Source organism: Engystomops pustulosus, chromosome 7, assembly GCF_040894005.1.
Source record: "Engystomops pustulosus chromosome 7, aEngPut4.maternal, whole genome shotgun sequence".
NCBI classification, from domain to species: domain Eukaryota; kingdom Metazoa; phylum Chordata; class Amphibia; order Anura; family Leptodactylidae; genus Engystomops; species Engystomops pustulosus.
In genome coordinates this window covers 21431918-21453295 of record NC_092417.1, presented here as the reverse complement: position 1 = coordinate 21453295, position 21378 = coordinate 21431918, and the positions used below count along the sequence as shown (strand labels likewise).

At 43.6% G+C, this 21378-nt stretch overlaps 1 protein-coding gene across 4 annotated transcripts in view; it reads left to right on the top strand.

The window, feature by feature from the left end:
* Positions 1-6550: 6550 nt before the first annotated feature.
* Positions 6551-21378, top strand: part of LOC140069391 (death-associated protein kinase 2-like) — a 66078-nt gene continuing 51250 nt past the window's right edge. For 2 of the 4 annotated variants that reach the window (XM_072115058.1, XM_072115054.1), the window contains exon 1: positions 6551-7104. The gene's annotated coding sequence lies outside the window, so the exon portion shown is untranslated. The remainder of the gene's footprint in view (positions 7105-21378) is intronic. The other 2 variants (XM_072115055.1, XM_072115056.1) reach the window with 2 other exon arrangements.

Below are 21378 nucleotides of genomic sequence, written 5' to 3'. Positions count from 1 at the left end.
TATTTAGCACCCATAGGGTGATGTCCCAAGTAGGTATATGGACCCTAAGGTACACCCCTATAATTCCTAAAAATAAGTTACCATGAGTTAGACCTGAAAGTTATATGTATATAAGAAATCTTAGGGAACCCATAACAAAACTGGGAATTTCTTTCTATGTTAATCCATCACTAGGGGGAGCTATTGAAGGGCCTCATAGCAAAACTATTAATACTTTTCTAGATATATTTAGATATAAATATATCTACCACTACTAGGGACTTTGATAGCAATGCATAGCCAAACTAAAAATCATTTCCTACATAAATCCACCAAAAGGAGGTTGGGGTTATTATAGGGCCCCTTAGAGATACAAAGAATGCTTTGATACGTGTAGTCATAACTAGGGGGAGATACTATAGGGTTAAATAGAGAAACAAAAAATGTTTTACTAGATGTAGCCACCACTACGAGGAGATACTATAGTGCAGTGATGGCGAACCTTTTAGAGACCGAGTGCCCAAACTACAACAAAGATCAGCTTATTTTTCGCAAAGTGCCAACACAAAAATGTAATTTGTGATTTATACTCCCTTCTCTGTCACAGTTTTCATTGATACCAGCACCTGAGGACACCAATAAAGCAGAAAATAGTCCCAGGTACAGCTGTCACATTAAAATAGCTCTGTGCACAGCAAGTCCTGCGCTGTCTGGGACTGCAAGAAGATACCTGGAGTCATCTCTGGTGATGGCCTGAGTGCCCACAGAGAGGGCTCTGAGTGCCACCTCTGGCACCAGTGCCATAGGTTCGCCATCACTGCTATAGTGTAACACAGCAAAATTAAAATTCTGCTCTACATGTAGTCACCACTAGGGGAGCTACTATAGAGTCATATAAAGAATAGCAATACTAAGATTTTTTTTTTACTTTTTTCCCCATCACTAGGTGGAGCTATTTAATGGTTTCCATTGGAAAATAAAGAATGCTTTCCTACATGTAGCTACCACTAAGAGGAGGATACTAAAAGTCCTATAGCAAAATGAACAATTATTTTCTTTAAATAGCCACCACTAGGGGGAGCTACTATAAAGACCAACAAAGAGTCCAACACAAGGGGGAGCTATTATAGGGCCACACTAAGAATACTTTTTCTACATCTAGTTACAACTATTGGAGCTATTGTTGAAAACTAAAACCAAAAGTCTATTTCTAAAAAACACTAATAGGGGAACTTTTTTAGGGCCCATGGAGAAACTAAGAATGCTTTCCTACATGTAGCCATACTAGGAGGAGATACTATCGGGCACATAGGGAAACTAAGTATGTAGCTTCTACTATGGGGAGCTATTATAGGGCCACATTGGAAAATGCTAAATCCTTTTCTACATGAATCCACCACTAGGGATAACCAAACTAAAATGCTTTTCTAGTAGTAGCCACTGGCTGGAGCTACTATAGGGTCCAATAAAAAACTAAGAATATCTCTTCACACATAGCCACTCCTAAAGAGTTCCATAGCGAAACTAAGAATTCTTTAATGCATGTAGCCACCACCAGGGGGAGCTATTAATGCTAAAACACTTTCCTACATGTAGCTACCACTAAGAGGAGGATATTAAAGCCCCTATAGCAAAACTAAAAATGATTTTCTATAAGTAGCCACCACAAGGGGGAGGTACTAAAAGGCTCCATAAGAAACTAAGAATGCATATCTACATGTGGACATTACTAGGTGGAAGCTGTGGCTAGATTTAGATTTACACAGTTAGTATAGAGTGAGTATAGCAGGCATAAACATTAAAAGGGACAGCAGTTACTGTGGAGCAGTTCTTTGCAAGAGGGCTAAGAGCACAGCAGTGTGAGGACATGTTTACAGTGGAGATCTATTTTCACAGTCCTGCTGCTACTAACAACATACACAACGGTATGATAACCAAGGACAATGCCTAACATTGGCTGTGATTTTGCACGGTAACACATGACACCAGTTGTCGAAAATTCACTTCCTGTCAATAAGACGAAATTGAATCAAACTTCTCGCTGGCCGGATAATGTGCTGTGATTAGACGCGATGGCTGCGGGCTTATCGGCTTCAGAAGTTTGATTGTGTTTGCAGGACTGAGCGGTGTAGGCGCAGCATAAATAACCTCAGATCATGTTACAGGGAGGGAATTCAATAAAACAAGAGAAACACAACTTACAAAACACAAGCAGCCAGGAACAAGAGGTCAAGGGCCGGACCTGGAGGCAGAACAAATCCAGCAGACAAAATAATAACCCCCTCCGAAAGTACATCCAAGTAACTGATACCATGAGGCAAATGTCACCGTGACATATATACATCCAACCTTTCAAGAAACCTTACCATGAATATATGACAAGTAACACTATATGTGGCCATCATATTGTATCCTGCATTGTCTCGCCATACTTTACACTGCAGGCTATAGCTCTGATACTTAGTTGCCTTGGAGCTGGTGACCGGAGACTAGCTGCTATGATGTCTCCAATACAATGCACACAGAATGTAGAGGAGAAACTGCTTCCTGACTCATTAACTTACTTACTCAGAGGTATCAGTAGGGTCATACATGACATTATAAATAAATACTGACCTGCTGTCACGGGTGCTCCTGTGACCTACATCCCGGGTCGCAGGCGCACCCTTGCCCCTCTCCCTGGTGCCCGCTCTCCCCGGCATCACTCACCTCTCCACGCTTCTGCTCCCGCCACGGCTTCCCAGCACACGTGTCCTCGTCACGCCAGAGCTCATAAATTTAAAGGGCAGCACTGATTGGCGCTGGCCACTTCCCGGAATTTGATAAAAGCCGGCTTTACCCAGCATCCCCTGCCAGATCTTCATGCTCTATGCCATCGAGAAAGCTTTGTCCTTTGCGATATTCCTGTGTTTTGACCTCCTGTTCTGACCCGGATCTGTTCCCGTTTACGCTCCTCCGCTGCCAGCCCTGACCTTCTTCTCTGCTCTGCTCTGCTCTGACCCTGAACCTTTGCCGTCTGCCTCAACCTCCTGCTTGTCCCCGACCACAAACTAGCCTTCTGACTCTGTACCTCGCCCTGGCTGCTGCCGTCACACCTGTGGAACGGCCTGGTGGTACCAGGTCTCTGGTGAAAACCACTTAGATTCTGGTCCCAGGTGTCGGCTTGTGTCATCGTCCGTGGTGGTCCAGGCGGTCCACTACCCCTGAAGCCTGACACCTGCACTGATGTGAATAAAGCACTTGGGGTGAAGTAGAAACTTACTATTACTGCAGTGGCCTCATTATCTCTCTTATCACTCAGAAGCATTAGCAGTATCATATATGGCATTATAAATAACTTCAGAAGCTTAATATTAGCTCCAGCAACCTCTGTCTGCACCGGGCGGCACGGTGGCTGAGTGAGTAGCACATCTGCCTTGCAGCACTGGGGTCCTGGGTTCGAATCCCACTCAGGTCAACATCTGCAAAGAGTTTGTATGTTCTCTCCGTGTTTGCGTGGGTTTCCTCTGGGTACTCCGGTTTCCTCCCACACTTCAAAATATACTGTTAGGTTGTTTAGATTGTGAGCCCCTTGGGGACAGGGACCAATTTGACATGCTTGTGCAGCGCTGCGTAATCTGTGTGCGCTATATAAATAAAGAATTATTATTATTATTACCCGTGTCTGTGCTCTCTCACTCATAAGCATCAACATCATCATATCACACATTATAGAGAAGTACTGACCTGTACTGGTGTGAATAAAGCAATTGGGGTGAGAAAGAAACTAAATATTAGCTCCAGCGGTCTCTGTATGTGTCTTAACCCTCTTAATCAGAAACATCAGTAGGGTCATATAGCACATTATAGGGAAGTACTGACCTGCAGTGATGTGAATAAAGCACTTGGGGTGAGAAAGAAACTTATTATTTTTGCAGCGACCTCTACTTTTCTCCTCTAGCAAGGTCAGATAGGACCTTAGTAGTTACTGACTTGTACTGATGTGAATAAAGCTCTTGCGGTGAGAAAGAACCTAAATACTAGCTCCAGCACACTCTGTCTGTGTCTGTCCTCTCGTACTCAAAAGCATCAGTAGTGTCATACAGGATATTATAGAGATGTACTGACCTAAAGCACTTGGGATGAGATAGAAACTTAATATTAGCTCCAGCAGCTTCTGTATGTGCCTGTGTCTCTCCTCTCTCACTAATTAGAGTGATGTGCTGGCCTGTACTAGTGTGAACATACTATTAGCTCCAGTGGCCTCGTCTTTGTCTCATCTCTATCACATGAATGGGGCCATAAAGGAAACTATAGAAAATCCTGACCATTATTGAGAATAAAGCACTTTTGGGTGAGATAGAAACTTCCATTTAGCTCCAGAAGCCTCTATCTGTACATGTATCTCCCCCTCCCTTCTCCATAGACTTCTATATAAAGCCATGCCAAGTGTTCTCTATAAAGAAATTGTAGTCAGATGTCGTAGAAAACCATGAGACAAGGGTCAGCTGAGCCCCGTTCTCAAGATCCGATCTTATCTTGTAGTCAGTAAGACATATCTGATGTCCTGTTATAAGAAGGATCAGATGAGCACCAAGGACTGTTGGCATTGTGTTCTTAAAATGGGTGCCCCTGTGAGATGTCCTCCTGACGAGACCATGAGGTCCCTAACTTGGCTTCTCTTTCCATCTATTCCTACAGCCATTGTGGAGTGTTTGGGTGGCTGTAAGACAACCCCTTTAATGAATATGGCTCGTTCCTATCACAATTGGCTTGTGATTAGCCTGAAACTTAGTGCATAGTTATGAGCAGAGGTGTAACATGCAGTGGGAAACTGTATCCAGCCAGCAGTCATAGTCCGGGGCCCAAGCCTTCTAGGGGGCCCATGGCCATCCAAACCACCAAGCACCTTCACCCATGAAATCCTCATACTTCTGTTGCTGCTCCCAATATACATGTCCACAAGAGCCATTTCAGGACCTTTGAAGCTCCACCACAGATGGAAAGCAGGGAGAAGGGACACATCCTCCATTCTCCAAGAAGCTGATTCTAGTACCATATGTAGTAAGTGATTCCAGACTTTTAGGGGCCATAATATTCATACAGGCCTGGGCCCATGACAGTCTTAATCCGCCCCTGTATCCAGCAGCCTTCATGCCATCATGATACACTAGGGAAACTTACTCATAGATCCAGGCACCGTGACTCTGGTAATCTTCTTATATTTGTTATCCATAGCCTCCATCCTTCTACAATTATGCTAATAAGCCTAAAGGGCTCCCAGGAGTATTACCAGAGCCCCTCCATGTCCTGGGTTCACAGGCTGCTACACTGTTTCACCCCTGCTCCCTTAGGACTTTTCCCTCACCCCTGCCTGATGTAATCTCAGTGCAGCAGTGAAAGTTTCAGCGCAGTGGGAGGGGGAAGTGCTCCTACGCAGTGTAACATCCTGTGAAGTTACAGCATGGAGGGGCTCTGATAACACCCTCAGGGGCCCTTTGGGCTCATTAGCATAATCATAAAAGTTGATTTTAGAAGGAAGGATGATGGGGGTAACAAATATAACAAGATTACCACAGTCACGGTCCTGGGGTTATGATGATAAATTTTGATGGTAGATTTCCCATACAAAAAGTGTAGAGGTCTTAGAGGACCCTCACTCCTATTATTCCATGTTATTACTCTGTTATGTCTTTATCTCTATATGTCCCCCATGATCTATAAAGCTCTACAGAATATAAACACAACATATAAAGAATTATTATTTTTATATTACTATAATAGTCAAGGGGGGGGGGGGGTCTGGTACGGATTTTACATCAGGATCCAGCAGCCGCTATAAATATATAGATATACAGGCAGTCCCCAGGTTATGTACAAGATCGGTTCCATAGCTTTGTTCTTAAGTTGAATTGGTATGTAAGTCGAAACTGTATATTTTAGAAATGTAGTTCCAGACAAAAAAATTTGACAATTGGAGCATCAAGTATAAAGCTTCATTACAGACGCCTTACAGCTGATCATTGCAGTCTGGGACTATGGTAACATCCAGAGAGCTTCACCAGAGGTCACAGTGGGCAGAGGGGTCCGTCTTTAACTAGGAGTTATCTGTAAGTCGGGTGTCCTTAAGTAGGGGACTGCCTGTATAGTACAGGACGCTACAGTGGGCCGAGGGTTCCGTCTTTAACTAGGCGTCATCTGTAAGTCGGGTGTCCTTAAGTAGGGGACCGCCTGTATAGTACAGGACACTACTACTATAGAACGTCCTAAAAATGAAGAGCGCCTCCACATGGCCAGACCCAGGGCTACATCTATAATAATATAATAATGGTTATTTATATAGCACCGTCATATTCCGTAGCGCTTTACAACTCATGGATGGAGTAGATTTATTGCAGACTGTAAATCAGATTGATAGGGCTTTCTCTGCTGCAGTCTATTGCTGCGCTAAATAATATTGACTCTGTATTCAGGATCTACCCCCAGCAGGTAAGTACATACAGTATGTGCGTGTGTATATACATCCGTATGCGCAGCCTGTACTGTTGCATGTGGGATTATTGTGGGGCTGCGCCTTTAAGAGCCCAGTCCCTTCCTGGTTTGCTGCATACTATCACCATACAGCTTCCCCAGCAAACAAGTCCTGCTCTTACTATCTGTTACAACAGCTTCCTGACCTCTCCCCCATCTCCTTCTCTTCAAGGCCCCAACCAAGGAGACAAATATGATCCATCTCTGCTCAGAAGACAAACTTGAAGCCCCCAGGAGCCTGCAGGATGCCCTGTGAGAGCCATCTGCAGAGCCCCCTCCCAGGTAGGCGCCTGCCATCCCCATATGCATCTGTGCACTGAATTAACACCTTGATGCCAGGATTGCTACCTGCAGGGACAAGCACTGCAGCCTCCTTGTGCTCCCCTCAGGGAATCTCCAGAACAACACATCACATAGGCTTGCTGTCATAGAAAACACAGAGCCTCCCCCTCTTCCCTCCCCTCCCTCAATCCGAATTTGGAGGCAGGAATATGAAAAGTTTCACCAACACTAAGTGATTATCTGCAGGCAGTTGTCTCCAGACCTTAGCTCTGCACAGAATGGATCATCTGGAGACCCTATAGTGCTGAAGACCCCCATAGCTGGAGCCTGGAGGTGAGTGCCCCTCTCTTATTGTATTGTTACATTTGTATCTGTTTGTTTTACAATATTCCAGGATGTTTGTGTTGGGATTGTTACTATGTTGCAACCTGAGATTAGTTTTAACTGCTTCCTGCCCTTGATAATTTTCGGGCTTCTGTGGTTTGGGGGCCTTCCTTATATTCATGTAGCTTAATCTCTAGAGGTAGATAGAGACTAGCTTTCACTTCTTAAAGTGTTTCTTATATGGACACAGTCTATAGGAGAAGCGTCTCCATAAACTGAGCTTGGATGATGTAATATATGTCAGATGGGATCCACATTCTCACTTTACCAAGGAGTAGATTACTATATATCCAAAGCTTAATCCTAGAGGACCCCTTTAAATTACAGAGCACATATATCTCTATGATATAATAATACACCATATGTTCAGGATTAGTCCTAAATAGCTGATATGGGTGAATAGCCTAAAAACTGTGATAGCCAAATAGATATGGAGGGTCATAGTGATGTATTATCTATATCTATCTATCTATCTATCTATCTATCTATCTATCTATCATATTAAGTTTATCTATCTCTATATCGACAGTCTCTATACTTGTATCTATTTCTAGCTTTCTTTCTTCTATCTATCTCATATCTATATCGACATCTATCTTTCTTTCTGCCATCTCCTATCTATATAGCTCATATCAATATATTTTATATCTATCTATAAAGAAGGTTCATAGCAGTACAAGAGACTGACAAAAGTAGAAAATAGGGTGCACAATTCATACAAACGGGCTGCTGTCCTTCCCATGTATACTCCATGGGAGTAGCACTGTATCTATCTATCTATCTATCTATCTATCTATCTATCTATCTATCTCATCTATCTACTGTATGTTGCACCATTGTTTAAAGAGGTATTCCCACCTCCTTTAATATGGGTATATCCTTAATTTAGTGACTAGGGAGGTCTGACTTGATACAGCTAGAGGTGAACCTAGACTCTTTGTTGCCTGAGGCGAGCTATAGAGAAGTGCCCTCTCTGCCCCATCCAATAGTAATATATCAGGTTATTTTTTTTAGTATGTGGATTGTCCATGCAGTGTCTCACAACATCAGATATGAAGAGACATGAGCAGGTCCTGCTTTGTAGCTGATAACTGCGCCCCTTATGCCGCCCCTCATCTTGGTGCAGGTGGTGCTGCTTGAGGCAAGAGGCTCAACTCGCCTCATGGCTGGTGCACCCCTGGATACAGCAGTTGCAGCCCCATCTCTCGTGATGCTGATTTTACTGAGGAAATTCTGACATGTTATACAGTACTATTTAAGTGAATGGGATTTTACATAATGGTGATGATGCGTTTTCTTCCTGCACTGTAATTGTCATGTGATCTTCTGTTTGTCACTTTTCTGCTGCTGTTCTTTTTTTGTGTGTGCAGTTTTATAACCAGCAAGTTTAGGGCAGTAAAAAATCCAAACCTTTTATGGTTGCAGATGTATTTAGGAACTGATGTCACATCACAGGGGGGAAAAAAGAGGTTAAAAATCTCCAATCTGCTTCAGTCTGTAGCGGCCTTCAGTCGCTGTCACATTTTTGTGGCGCTATTAGTTTAACTATTGAGCTCCTGCTGCAGTGCAAATGAATACACTGAGCGGTGTCCAATCTTCTGATCTGCTGTATTCAATGAACGGAAAAAAAACAGCATGTGTGAATCCAACCCTCTTTCTTGGGGAGAGTTTTGGGTGTTGTGTTCATTTCTGTTACATTTTGATTTTGTGTTTCTTTGATGTTTTTAAGTTCTATAGAGAAGGGAATATCAAAAGTAGCAAAAAAGTTCTATGTTCCAAAAGACGAAAAGTGACGTATTATGTAGATGTGTGTAGTATGTTACTAAAAGGAAAACTACCATTTGATTTGATGCATTATGAAGCACACATACATTGAGAATGCTGTAGCTGCACTGATGCAAGATCATATCTTGGTTAATCTCTGAGCTGAGTGGTTTTGCTGATAAAACAGATATTACATTATGATAACGAAGCTCTGTTGCTTCTATGGATGGTTCAGCGCTTCTCCTGGCATGTGAGTTATTCTCTGCAGGAGAGGGTGATGTAATCACTGTGTTTGCTTCATAATGCATCAAACAAATGGTAGGTTTCCTTTAAAGGGAACCTACCACCACGATTCTACCTATAAAGGTAGAACAGGTGGTAGGTGGATGAATGTCACGTGAGGAGAGCCCTTTTTTGGGCTAATCCTCACGCCCCGGATATCTTTTAGTAAACTTTAATCTGTGGGTATGCAAATTTTTTTTAAGCAGCTACTGGGGCGTGGAGTAGCCGGACATGAGGCTACTGTAGCGGCTACTCCAAGCCCCAGTAGTCTCTTTCCTCCGCCTTCGGCGCGCAGCTCCTTGTACCTGCCCGCCCTCGTCCGAATACCCGGCGTTCTGCGCATGCCTCGGAGCTATGGCTGCGCACCCGCAGGCCTGCGTTCTGCGCATCCACAGAACGCCGGGTATTCGGACGAGGGCGCGCAGCTACGAGGAGCTGCGCACCGTAGATGACATGGTAGACAGAGGAAAGAGGCTACTGGGGCGTGGAGTATCCGCGACGGTAGCCTCATGTCCGGCTACTCCACGCCCCAGTAGCCGCTTAAAAAAATTAGCATACCGGCGGATTAAAGTTTACTAAAGGATAGCAGGGACGTGAGGATTAGCCCAAAAAAGGGCTATCCTCACGTCCCATTTATCCACCTACCACCCGATCTACATTTATAGGTAGAATCGGGGTGGTAGGTGCCCTTTTAAAGGTGTCATTAGATGATAGCATTTTCACACTTTGTATTCTGGAACTTCCACTCCTGATGAGGAATAACTATGTCTCTGGTTATTATGTGATTTGTTATCTTCAATGTTTAGCAGTTTTCCTGCCTGTAGTCTCTGAGAGCTGGTCAGGAGAGATGAGAGGACCCAATGGTCAGGTTACCCCTTGCCTGATGATTGGTGTTCCCCTGGCCAATCATAGATAAGGCTATTTGTTAGTGGCACCAATTTGTTCAGCTGTCGTTCAGGCAATATATCTGGGTCAGGAGGCCATACATGACCCCCAAACCAGACCATTGTGTCTACTCATCTCTACTCTTGAGTACAGACCTAGCTGCTGTGACTTGCTGCTTTCCTGCCTCCCTTTATAGAGCCTCATATAATCTGAAACCTCATTGATATTCTGTCTGGTTGCTAGTAAGAAGGAATTCAGCAGAGTAAAAATCAAATCAGCAATGGTGGAGGGAGGCTGATAATAGCCTAAGTAACCTGTCTCTGATCACGTATATTACACAGTTTCTTCTAGTCTGGGTTTAGTGAATAGTAAATGACCACTTACACATTTTCTGTTACTGGAATTTCCAGTTTTTCTTGAAGCCCTATAGGCAAATCAGACTAGAGACCATGGATCATTGGTAATTGACAGTCTACCAAGCGGGAGATCTACAACAAGATTACAATAGAAAATTGCTCTCAAGTAGAAAGCACATGGGACCCCTGAGCCACCTTCCCCCTATGGGAAGTATCCCGTGCCCACTGCTGCCAGGCTCGTGTGCCCATGACTGATACCGGAGTCACTTGTGAGACCATCAGTGGAAAATACTACTATGTAATAAGAGTCATAATTGATATTATCCACTAATAACAACCCATGCCTCTCATCTGGCTAATTAGTTGTTGATGAAATAGTCAGTAATATGTATCTATATGCTGGGGAAATTAGATTGCAAGCTCCAGGGGCTGCTAAAGTGTTATACCCAACATTATAGAAATCCCTAATAGTGTAATTGGTTCTGCCGACATAATAACATAACAGATGTGCTTTCTATTCTTAGGCTTCCTATTATAAATCGGCCATTTATCTGACTGGGGATCACTAAATGACCAAAGTAAAAAAAATGCTTGAAAAGTTTGGACCATAAACCGGACTAGTGGCCTCCAACAAGTGCAGCTGGTCCTGTAAAAAGGGATATTGTCAGGAAAATCATTTAGTCCAATCTGGAGGCAGCGTTTTGTAGTGTGGGAGGAGATGAGCAGATTTTACATAGTTTTCTATCCACAGGTAGTATGTTATAGAGCAGGAGGATCTGAGCAGATTATATATAGTGTCCTATCTGCAGGCAGCATGTTATAGAGCAGGAGTAGCTGAGCAGATTGCATATAGTATCCTATATGTAGGTAGTATGTCATAGAGCAGGAGGAGATGGGCAGATTATACACAATGTCCTATCTGCAGGCAGCATGTTATAGAGCAGGAGTAACTGAGCAGATTGTACATTGTGTCCTGATGGTAGCATGTTATAGAGCAGGAAGAGCTTAGTAGATTGCATATGGTATCCTATCTGTAGGTAGTACATCATAGAGTAGGAGGAGCTTAGCAGATTGCATATAGTATCCTATCTGCAGGCAGCATGTTATAGAGCAGGAAGAGCTTAGTAGATTATACACAATGTCCTATCTGCTATGTTATTCAGCAGGAGGAGCTAAGAAGATCGTAGACCATACTCCATGCTCTATAACATGATGCTTACAGATAGGACAGCATGCTTATCAGGACAGGTTTCCAGCTGGATGTCATAAGTTTCCTCCTGAGACAACTCATACTCACTCCAGGCCTGGGGGGGCTCTCATGCTCTGAGAAATCTTGTAGCACATATCAGTGCATGCCTCCAACACTGTAGCTGGATGTGAGCACATAGAGATCATATTCATTTTTGCCAAGGAATAATTGCTAAAATTATTGGGAACACAATCTCTGTCTTTTTGAGAATTTCTTAGAATGTTCTCCACATCCCGGCTGGCTGTGCACTTCCAAGAATTGTTGGCTAATGGCTCTCTGGATACACCTGCGTGGTCCGATACACTGTAGAGCTGTGGTCCGGATGGAATGGACAAATGATGGGAAGGGATCAGTTGCTGGATATGAGTAACCATTCTGCACCCCCATAAGTTACTCCCCTGACAATAGCCATTGCCAGGCACCTTAGGAGTGGTCTATCTCATACACAATGCTTGGCCAGTCCCACCATAATCCTCAAGCTTATCCAACATTATTCAAACATTCCTCTGTAGAGTCTGCAGATGCAGGTTTCCCTGTGACTAAACAGTTAATGGGATCTTCCAATCTGATTAATGATTCCATAGATAATTCCTTCCAGGTTCCCATTATAGATCAGTCATCCTCCTGCACACCCAGAAGGCCTATCTGAGGAATGCAGCACATTGCCGGCCAAGATCTGAAGACTAGAAATACAAATTTTTTTTTCCCCACATTTTGGCTGCTCGTGTCTTGTGAGGCCCATTGTCTTAAGGAGCAGAAAGACTTTGGAATCAGAATCTTCAGAGGATTATTTGGCTCTGTTGAGAGCGGAGGAAGCCATATTGTGGAATGACTTGTTTACTACTTAGACATATGAATTGGCTTGAATTCCTCCTAAGTCAGGAGGACTAAACCATCATAACAAGTCCCAGATGTTGACCTGTGTCCTGTGTTGAACTGTGGCTCCTTGGGCTCACCAGATACAATTAGTTTTGGGGTTCATCTTCCACCTGGAAATAGACACTAGTTAACTCATAGTTTCATAGTTTCATAGTTTCTACGGTTGAAAAAAGACACTTGTCCATCAAGTTCAACCAAGGAAGGGAAGGGATTTGATGAGGAAGGGATTTAGGGGAAACAATTCTATATAACATAACCATCAATGTTATTTAGGTGTAAAAAGGCATCTAGACCCTTCTTGAAGCTCTCTGCTCTCCCTGCTGTGACCAGCGCCTGAGGCAGGCTATTCCACAGATTGACCGTTCTCATAGTAAAGAAGCCCTGTCGCCTCCGGTGATTAAACCTTGGTTTCTCCAAACGGAGACAGTGCCCCCTCATCTTTTGATTTGATCTAATCTGAAACAACTTACCACCATATTTTTTGTATGGACCATTCATATATTTAAATAAATTAATCATGTCCCCTCGTAGTCGTCTCTTTTCCAGACTAAATAAATCTAGTTGTTTTAATCTTTCCTCATAACTGAGACCCTCCATACCCCTTATCATTTTTGTGGCTCTACGTTGTACCCTCTCCAGCTCCAGGGCCTCCTTTTTATGGACCGGTGCCCAGAACTGGACAGCATATTCCAGGTGTGGCCGAACCAGTGCCTTGTATAGTGGTAATATTACATCCCTATCCCGAGAGTCCAGACCACTTCTGATACATGACATGATCCTACTAGCTTTAGAGGCAGCTGATTGACATTGCATGCTGTTATTCAATTTATGATCTACTAGTACCCCCAGGTCCTTCTCAACAAGGGACTCACCCAGATTTACTCCCCCAAGGACATATTTTGCCTTTGGATTATTGGCCCCCAGGTGCATAACCTTACATTTATCCACATTAAACCTCATTTGCCAAGTGGATGACCAAACATTCAGTTTGTCCAAGTCACCCTGCAGCCTGCAACTCCACATTGGGTTGTCTTCTGGTGAACCTTTAGGGTCCAGTTTCGGGCTAGAGCCAGGTCTCTGATTCTCCTCTGGGCCAATTGGATGCTGCTTATGTATAAGAGATTGAGGGTTCACATTGTCAGGTTCTCTGGACTGTCAGTGAGATTAGGGATCCGTGTACTGGCTTTCACGACCTCCTATAAACCATCAAAACAAGTAACACATGACTTGTATCCAGTGTCAGACTAGGGTTCCTTGGACCGATCCTTCACCAACAGTTAGAGAAACAGACCCTAATAACCCCCACATTCGATTGTCTTCTGTTGGACCTCAAGGTCTGGTTTTGGGTTATAGTGTGAGGCCACTGGAGGATCCTCTGGTTCTTTGGTTGGCCGGTTGGATACATGGACACATCTGTCAGTGTCTATTTCTAATTAATCAGAATAAGTCCAAGATGTTGGACTCCTAGTGTAGGACTCCTAGTGTAGGGTTCCTTGTGACCACTGTTCATTAACACCTAGAGAAAGAGACACTAGACACCTCCACATTGGGTTTTCTGCTACAAGACCAGTTTTGGATTAGAACCAGTGTTGGATCCTCAGGTTATTTGGTTGGCCGGTTGGACACTGTATGCAAGATTCAGTTGGATGCTTCTTGTGTATAAGAGAGTGAGGGTCCCCATTGTCACACCCTGGCCCTTCTTGTACTGTAATTGATATGGGATCCTTCAATTGACTTCCAAGACATTGTTATCACAAAGTATTCATTACCTTTTCTGAAAATTAAAGGGGTTTTCCAGGGTAATGATATTGATGATGGATGGGTCACAAATGTCAGACAATATGGAACCCCCTATTGATCAGCTGATTATGATTCAGGAGTCCAGCTCCATTCCATGTGTAGTGGTGGGCTTTGGAACTCCAGCTCATTACCAAACCACTTGATGAGATCCCTACCCATCTGATAACGATGACCTATCCTATGCCTAGTTCCTGTTAATTTGCATAATTATTTTCCCATGCAGCATTGCCTGAAAAATAAGTCTCCACTAAAACAAAGAAGTTCTCTTGAAGTATTTTGATTCCTTTGACCCCATGACCCTTAAGTGTCCTCTTTCCCCTCTCTGGTGTATATGTATGTAATGCCTGTGTGATGTGTTGTGACATTTTTGGCATCCAAGGGGGGATGTTCCTGCTTTGGCAGAGGCATGTAGGGTCAGTTTTCCCAGGAATGTCACCTTTTGAGTTTTTAAAGAGGTCTTCAAAGAGTAGAGAGGCATCTGGGGGGCTCCTCAGGACGGGTGTGTCTGGAGGCGGCCAGGGGAGTCGCCACTTGTGGGCCTAGGATCTTGGCAGGGAACATGCAGGATCATAAAGTGTTGTAGTAGAAGATCACAGAGCAGCGGAGGAAGTAATCCGAGCTCAGAGAACAATGTGACAATTACCTACTTTACTTTTACTAGATGTACAGTCGGCTTTCTGTGTAGATATTTGTACTCGCAGACTTCTAAAGGGACCACAAAGGCCACTTAACCATTTCCTGCACAGGAGGAGAATACGGTCTCCTGTCCAGATCACAAGCTGCATGAGGCTGTTCCTTCCTTCCTTTGGTCACTATTTTTTATCTTGAATTGTAGCATAATTTATTTACATTACAATTTCATTAAGCACTTCCCCTGATCTATAACATGCTACTTACAGATGGGACACTGTGTACAATCTGCTCAGCTCCTCCTGCTCTATAACATTCTGCCTGCAGATAGGACACCATGTATAATCTGCTCAGCTTCTTTTGCTCTATAACATGCTGCCTGCAGATAGGACACTATGTATAATCTGCTCAGCTCCTCCTGCTCTATAACATGCTGCCTGCAGATAGGACACTATGTATAATCTGCTCAGCTCCTCCTGCTCTATAACATGCTGCCTGCAGATAGGACACTATGTATAATCTGCTCAGCTTCTCCTGCTCTATAACATGCTGCCTGCAGATAGGACACTATGTATAATCTGCTCAGCTCCTCCTGCTCTATAACATGCTGCCTGCAGATAGGACACTATGTATAATCTGCTCAGCTTCTCCTGCTCTATAACATGCTGCCTGCAGATAGGACACTATGTACAATGTACTCAGCTCCTCCTGCTCTATAACATGCTGCCTGCAGGTAGGGCACTATGTACAATCTGCTCAGCTCCTGCTCTATAACATGCTGCCTGCAGATAGGACACTATGTACAATGTGCTCAGTTCCTCCTGCTCTATACCATGCTGCCTGCAGATAGGACACTATGTACAATGTGCTCAGCTCCTCCTGCTCTATGACATGCTGCCTGCAGATAGGACACTATGTACAATGTGCTCAGTTCCTCCTGCTCTATAACATGCTGCCTGCAGATAGGACACTATGTACAATCTGCTCAGCTCCTCCTGCTCTATAACATGCTGCCTGCAGATAGGACACTATGTACAATGTGCTCAGCTCCTCCTGCTCTATAACATGCTGCCTGCAGATAGGACACTATGGGGGACATGTGTCTTTATTTTGACTCTTCTTGTTTTAATTTTTTTTGGTTGCATTTTTGCTACTTAAGAAGTTAACTGGTGGTTGTGTCTTTTGCAATTTTCCTAAATGTATCTTTCCAATGGCAATTGTTTTCTTTGTTTTGCTACTTTTTAGCAATTTATTATATGCAAAATGAAGTACAACTGACCCCATGTAAACAAAAATCCGTCTAATAAAAAAATCACATGTATGTCAATGGCAAATTCAGAAAGATACATAAGACTGCTAAAGTATCTGACTTAGGGTACATTCACACGCGGTATGCCCGCCGTGTGTTGGAGGTGAGGAGGAGGTGGCCCCTCCTCCCTCCATAGAGAATAGCGGCTCACGGCCGCACATCCGCCGGGAGATAGAGCAGGCTCTATCTTTTTGCGGTGTGCGGCCCGGATCGGTGCCACACATGTGTGGCTCCAGATCCCCGCCATGCCGCTATTGCCGTCTATGGGGACGTACATGCGACCGCATGTACGGCCCCGCAGACGGCAGTGTGAATGAGCCCTTAATAAAGAAAACAAATGATACATGAGCCCCTATGTATATGTTTTGGAGTGATGGATATTGGGTTTTCTTCTTCTGAATCACTCGTCATGGTCACTGAGCTCCATATTGAGCCGATCAGGTTGGTATTTATGAGGACTGATCTCTGTGGTTTACATTGACATTATAGTTTAGTGGTAATTTGCTGTTCACACCAGGAAGTTACAAAACAAATATAAAACCTCCTGAAGTCTCATTCCGGGAATATTTGGGTGGCCGGCATTTCCAGTGTGAATAATGTAATCTTTGGCTATAAGTGAGTGACAGTGCTGGGCTTGTCTGGGCTGTCAATGGAGTTTTTAGCATTCTGTGTTTGTCCACTGTTCTCCTCGGATTATGCAACTTATTGATGTCCCTCGATGAAAGACTCGCTGTCTTAATGTGCAGCGTCTGCTGATAACATCTGGTTTTCAGATCTGTCCTCCAGAAATCTCAAAAAGAACATTCCACACTAATTCTAACCAGACTGGGATTGTCCCTTTAAATAGATGTAGATGCCTAGTTAAAGGGATTGTCCCGTTATATATGAAGCGGATCAGTTTAAATGGGGCTTGGGGCATATAAGAACCCCTCAAAGATGCTATCCTGCTTGGAGGATAGTCCACAAAGTTTCCTGGATTTTCTGTCGTTGCCAATGGTGTACATCGTGTTCCAACAATAACGAAGCAATTGCTGTACAAAGCTGAGCTAGTTATTATTACATCCTATTACAGGTATTGAATCAACTTCTTACAAGGAGAAATGAAATCTTGAGGAGGGAACTGCAAGTACAGGGCTCTCTTATTATAGACCCAGAACACTAGCGGTCAGGTCTGTCTTCCCATTGGAAACTGTAGATTGTTGCGGGTATCTGAGCACAAATTTCTAATATAGTCTCAGCTGGTTACCACAGAGAGGTGTCAGGACACACAGGACATCGCAGTGGCTGTGTATGGAGCCGTGTAGTCGCAGACCTGTCAGGGCGCCCATGCTGATTCCTTTATGTGAGGACCAAGAACCATCTTGTCTCATATGTTGCATCGTGTGGATGGACCTGTAGGACCTGTTACTTATCTGAGGATGAGGTGGCACCATGAGAAGATGGCATTCCACAGGCAGGGTGGATACTTGGCTATAATCTGGTGGAAACCTTGGAAGGACCACCCACATACGTACTATACAGACCCATTATGGTGCCTCCTAACAGCAGTGATGTCTTTTGGCCCAAGTTGGGGATCATAAGAAAGAAATCAAGGTGAGGACTTCTAGATCGACAACATCCTACAGTTACAGATTTGAAGCCCAATTCATGGGGCTGCACCTCACAGCTTACAGGACCTTCAGGATCTTCTGCTAACATATTGGTGTTGGATACCACAGAAAGTAGTGGATTATGATATAAGTGGTTTGGGTATTAGCCCGGGCCCAAGCCTTCTAGTGCCCATGGCTGCCCAAACCACATGTCAAATGTTATACTGAAAAGAGAGTTCACGCGTAAAATACTCTACATCTGTTCTGGCTCCCGATAGACATCTACACATGAGCCATTTCAGGACTTTTGATGGTCCTCCAAGGGTCCTGAAACTGCATTTTGAAAGCAGCAAAAGGGATGCATCCTCTATTCTCCAAGAAGCTGATTCTAGTACCCGATATAGGAAGTCATTCCAGACTTGTAGGGGCGATAATACTCATACAGCCCAAGAGTCCATGGCTTAATCCACCCCTGACCACAGGACTGCAGCCTTGATGGTTCAGACTTGTCTCCTGGTCTCCTGATGGTTCATGTCCTACACATAATTAACCATGCGGTATTCCTGTAGCATGGCCCTGTTCAGAATATTTGTGGTCCAGTGAAGTGACAGTGCAGCCAGTCACTGGACTCATGAGCACAAATCTGAGAAAGGTGACTCTTTTTTCTTTTAACCCTGATGCACCCTCATCATGAGAGGGATAGGTCCTCAGGACTGTCTGTAATCTGGTGTTTCGATGTTATTGAAGGTGACAATGGAGCTCATGGCAGGAGCTGTTATCATACACTATACAGTTTGGTCCTCGTTCATCCTCATCAGTCCTGTAAATAACAATAGCACAGGAAGTTAATTAAGCTGTTACCTTGTTATTACCCCGCAGGTGTTATCCAGGTATTTGTACACAGACACCCAGCATATCACCCTGATGTGTCACGCCACCAATTATCGTGATTAACAAGTCCAGGTCCAACAATGGTGGCCTTCATTTAATTGATTAATTAACTACCCACAATTCATAGCTAACCTGGGAGAATTCAGGATGACGGATTAATGGGCGTTCCCCGCAGAGAATTTTCGAAACTCTTCTAGTTGTCCTTTTGGTAACACCGGGCAGGTTGGGACTTGGTCAGGAATTCTGTTTGTTGTAGACAGATCTGGTAGTAATCCAGCCTGGATAGTGACAGGGAGGGATTACCTACATCTGTGATGTCACCTGTCTTATAGATATTACTATAAAGAATGAATCAGAACTAAGGTAAGATTATATGGAATCATAAATGAATTTCAAAATATGTAACATTCATGAAAGATAATTAAATGTCATACAATATGGACTTGTTCCTTTTAAAAATTAGTTTGATAACTAGGTGTTATGAGTTATGGGTGTGTCCTTTTTTGAATTTTGGAAAATTCAGGCTTTCCTTCTCATTAAAGGGGGAAAGAATTGCAAAACCACACTCTAAATTGATGGACTTGTTCAGAATTGGGGTGGAACTAGGGCCGGCGCCAGCACTGGGCGTACCTGGGCAAGTGCCAAGGACCCAGAGCTGCTGGGGGGTCCACAGAAGGCTGTACATAGGGAATCCATGGGGATGAAGTTGGCTGTATTTATTGAGTTCATAGGGTGTTAAGGGGGCTTATATAAAATAACCATGAAGGGGCTCTTTGGTAAGATAAACTAGGAAATATTTTATGACTGGAGACTATTTTAGTTTCTGAATTTTGAATGCTGCCACTCGAGTTCACTGTAAAGGGGCCCACTGAGGCTCTGTCGCCCAGGGGCCTACTGAAATCTGGAGCCGACCCTGGGTGGGACATTAATGGGTTTGTATCGGTTATAAAATGTACGCTATCCTTAAGCTATGTGTGATCACGAGGGGGCCCAGATGTTGTGATCCCCAATTCTGATGATTGCAGGGCTCCCAAGTCTGTACCCGTGGGAGTTCTGGGTTTCGTTTGTCCTTTAAGCCCATGTTGGGGTCAGTGGAATAGGATAAGCTTTCGATATCAGATCAGTGGTGTTCCAACACTTATTCCAAAACCAGGTCTCAAAGGGAGAGCAATTCCATCTTCCATCTTCTTGGTGCCATTTTTGTGAACCTTAGGGTGTAGGTCATGTGATGACCCTTGAGAACCCTCTATTACTATTTTTGGGTGGAAGATATCTCTGTTGTACTTTGTGTGTAAATCCAGTGTCACGGGGATGATGATGTGAAGTATGTGGGTTATGTATTTAGAGAAGTGATGATGGGCCAGAAGAAATGTGTTTCCCAACGTGTTTTTCTGGTTGGCTCACCTGCTTTGCATAGAAGTTACACTGCATACAGTGTTTAGTGTACTCCGGGTCAGTACTCGGCCATTCATTCATCATTCACCAAAGTACTTTCTAAGAAGTGGCAGCAGACCCAATCCCTCAACTATTCCGGTGTTCTACTTCTGTTTTGCGCTGGATGGATTTTTTCCACAGTAGTCCAAGGTGGCATTCTTTCCGCAAATATAGTGCCACCCTTGACTACAGGTTATGTGCAGTATTGCAGTTCAGCTCTATTGAAGTAAGTAACAAGCAATATTAAGGTATGCCGAGATTTTTGTTTTACATAAGCCTCATGATTATCTCTGCTGCATTCATAATATCTCTTCTGCACAATAATGCATTATGATGTCATCTTATGTTTATTATACACTACAGGTGTATGATGTCATTTTATATTTCGTGTGCACAGGGTGACCTTTTTATATATGGTAACCCTCTACAATCTCTGTACTCTAGCATCACCACGTGTACTATGTCTGTACTGTGACGTCACTGTGTGCACCATGTCTGTGTTTTGATGTTGCTGTTTGTATCATATCCACACTATGATGTCGCTGTGTCATTCTGTGACATTATTCTGTATTAACTCTGTACTGTGATGTCACTGTATATTATCCCTGTACTGTGACATCACTGTGTGTATTATCCCTGTACTGTGACATCACTGTGTGGATTATCCCTGTACTGTGACATCACTGTGTGTATTATCTCTGTACTGTGACATCACTGTGTGTAATATCCCTGTACTGTGACATCACTGTGTGTATTACACCTGTACTGTGACATCACTGTGTGTATTACCCCTGTACTGGGACATCACTGTGTGTAATATCCCTGTACTGGGACATCACTGTGTGTAATATCCATGTACTGTGACATCACTGTGTGTATTATCTCTGTACTGTGATGTCACTGTATATTATCCCTGTACTGTGACATCACTGTGTGTATTATCCCTGTACTGTGACATCACTGTATGTATTATCCCTGTAGCGTGACATCACTGTGTATATTATCCCTGTACTGTGACATCACTGTGTGCATTAGTGCACCTGAAAATTTGCTTTGGGCTCGGCAGCTATCTGTTAACCCCTGCTATCAATTTACAAAAAAATGATGATGGTTAATGACATTTAAATTTTGCAGAGTATTTTGGGAAATCGGTGA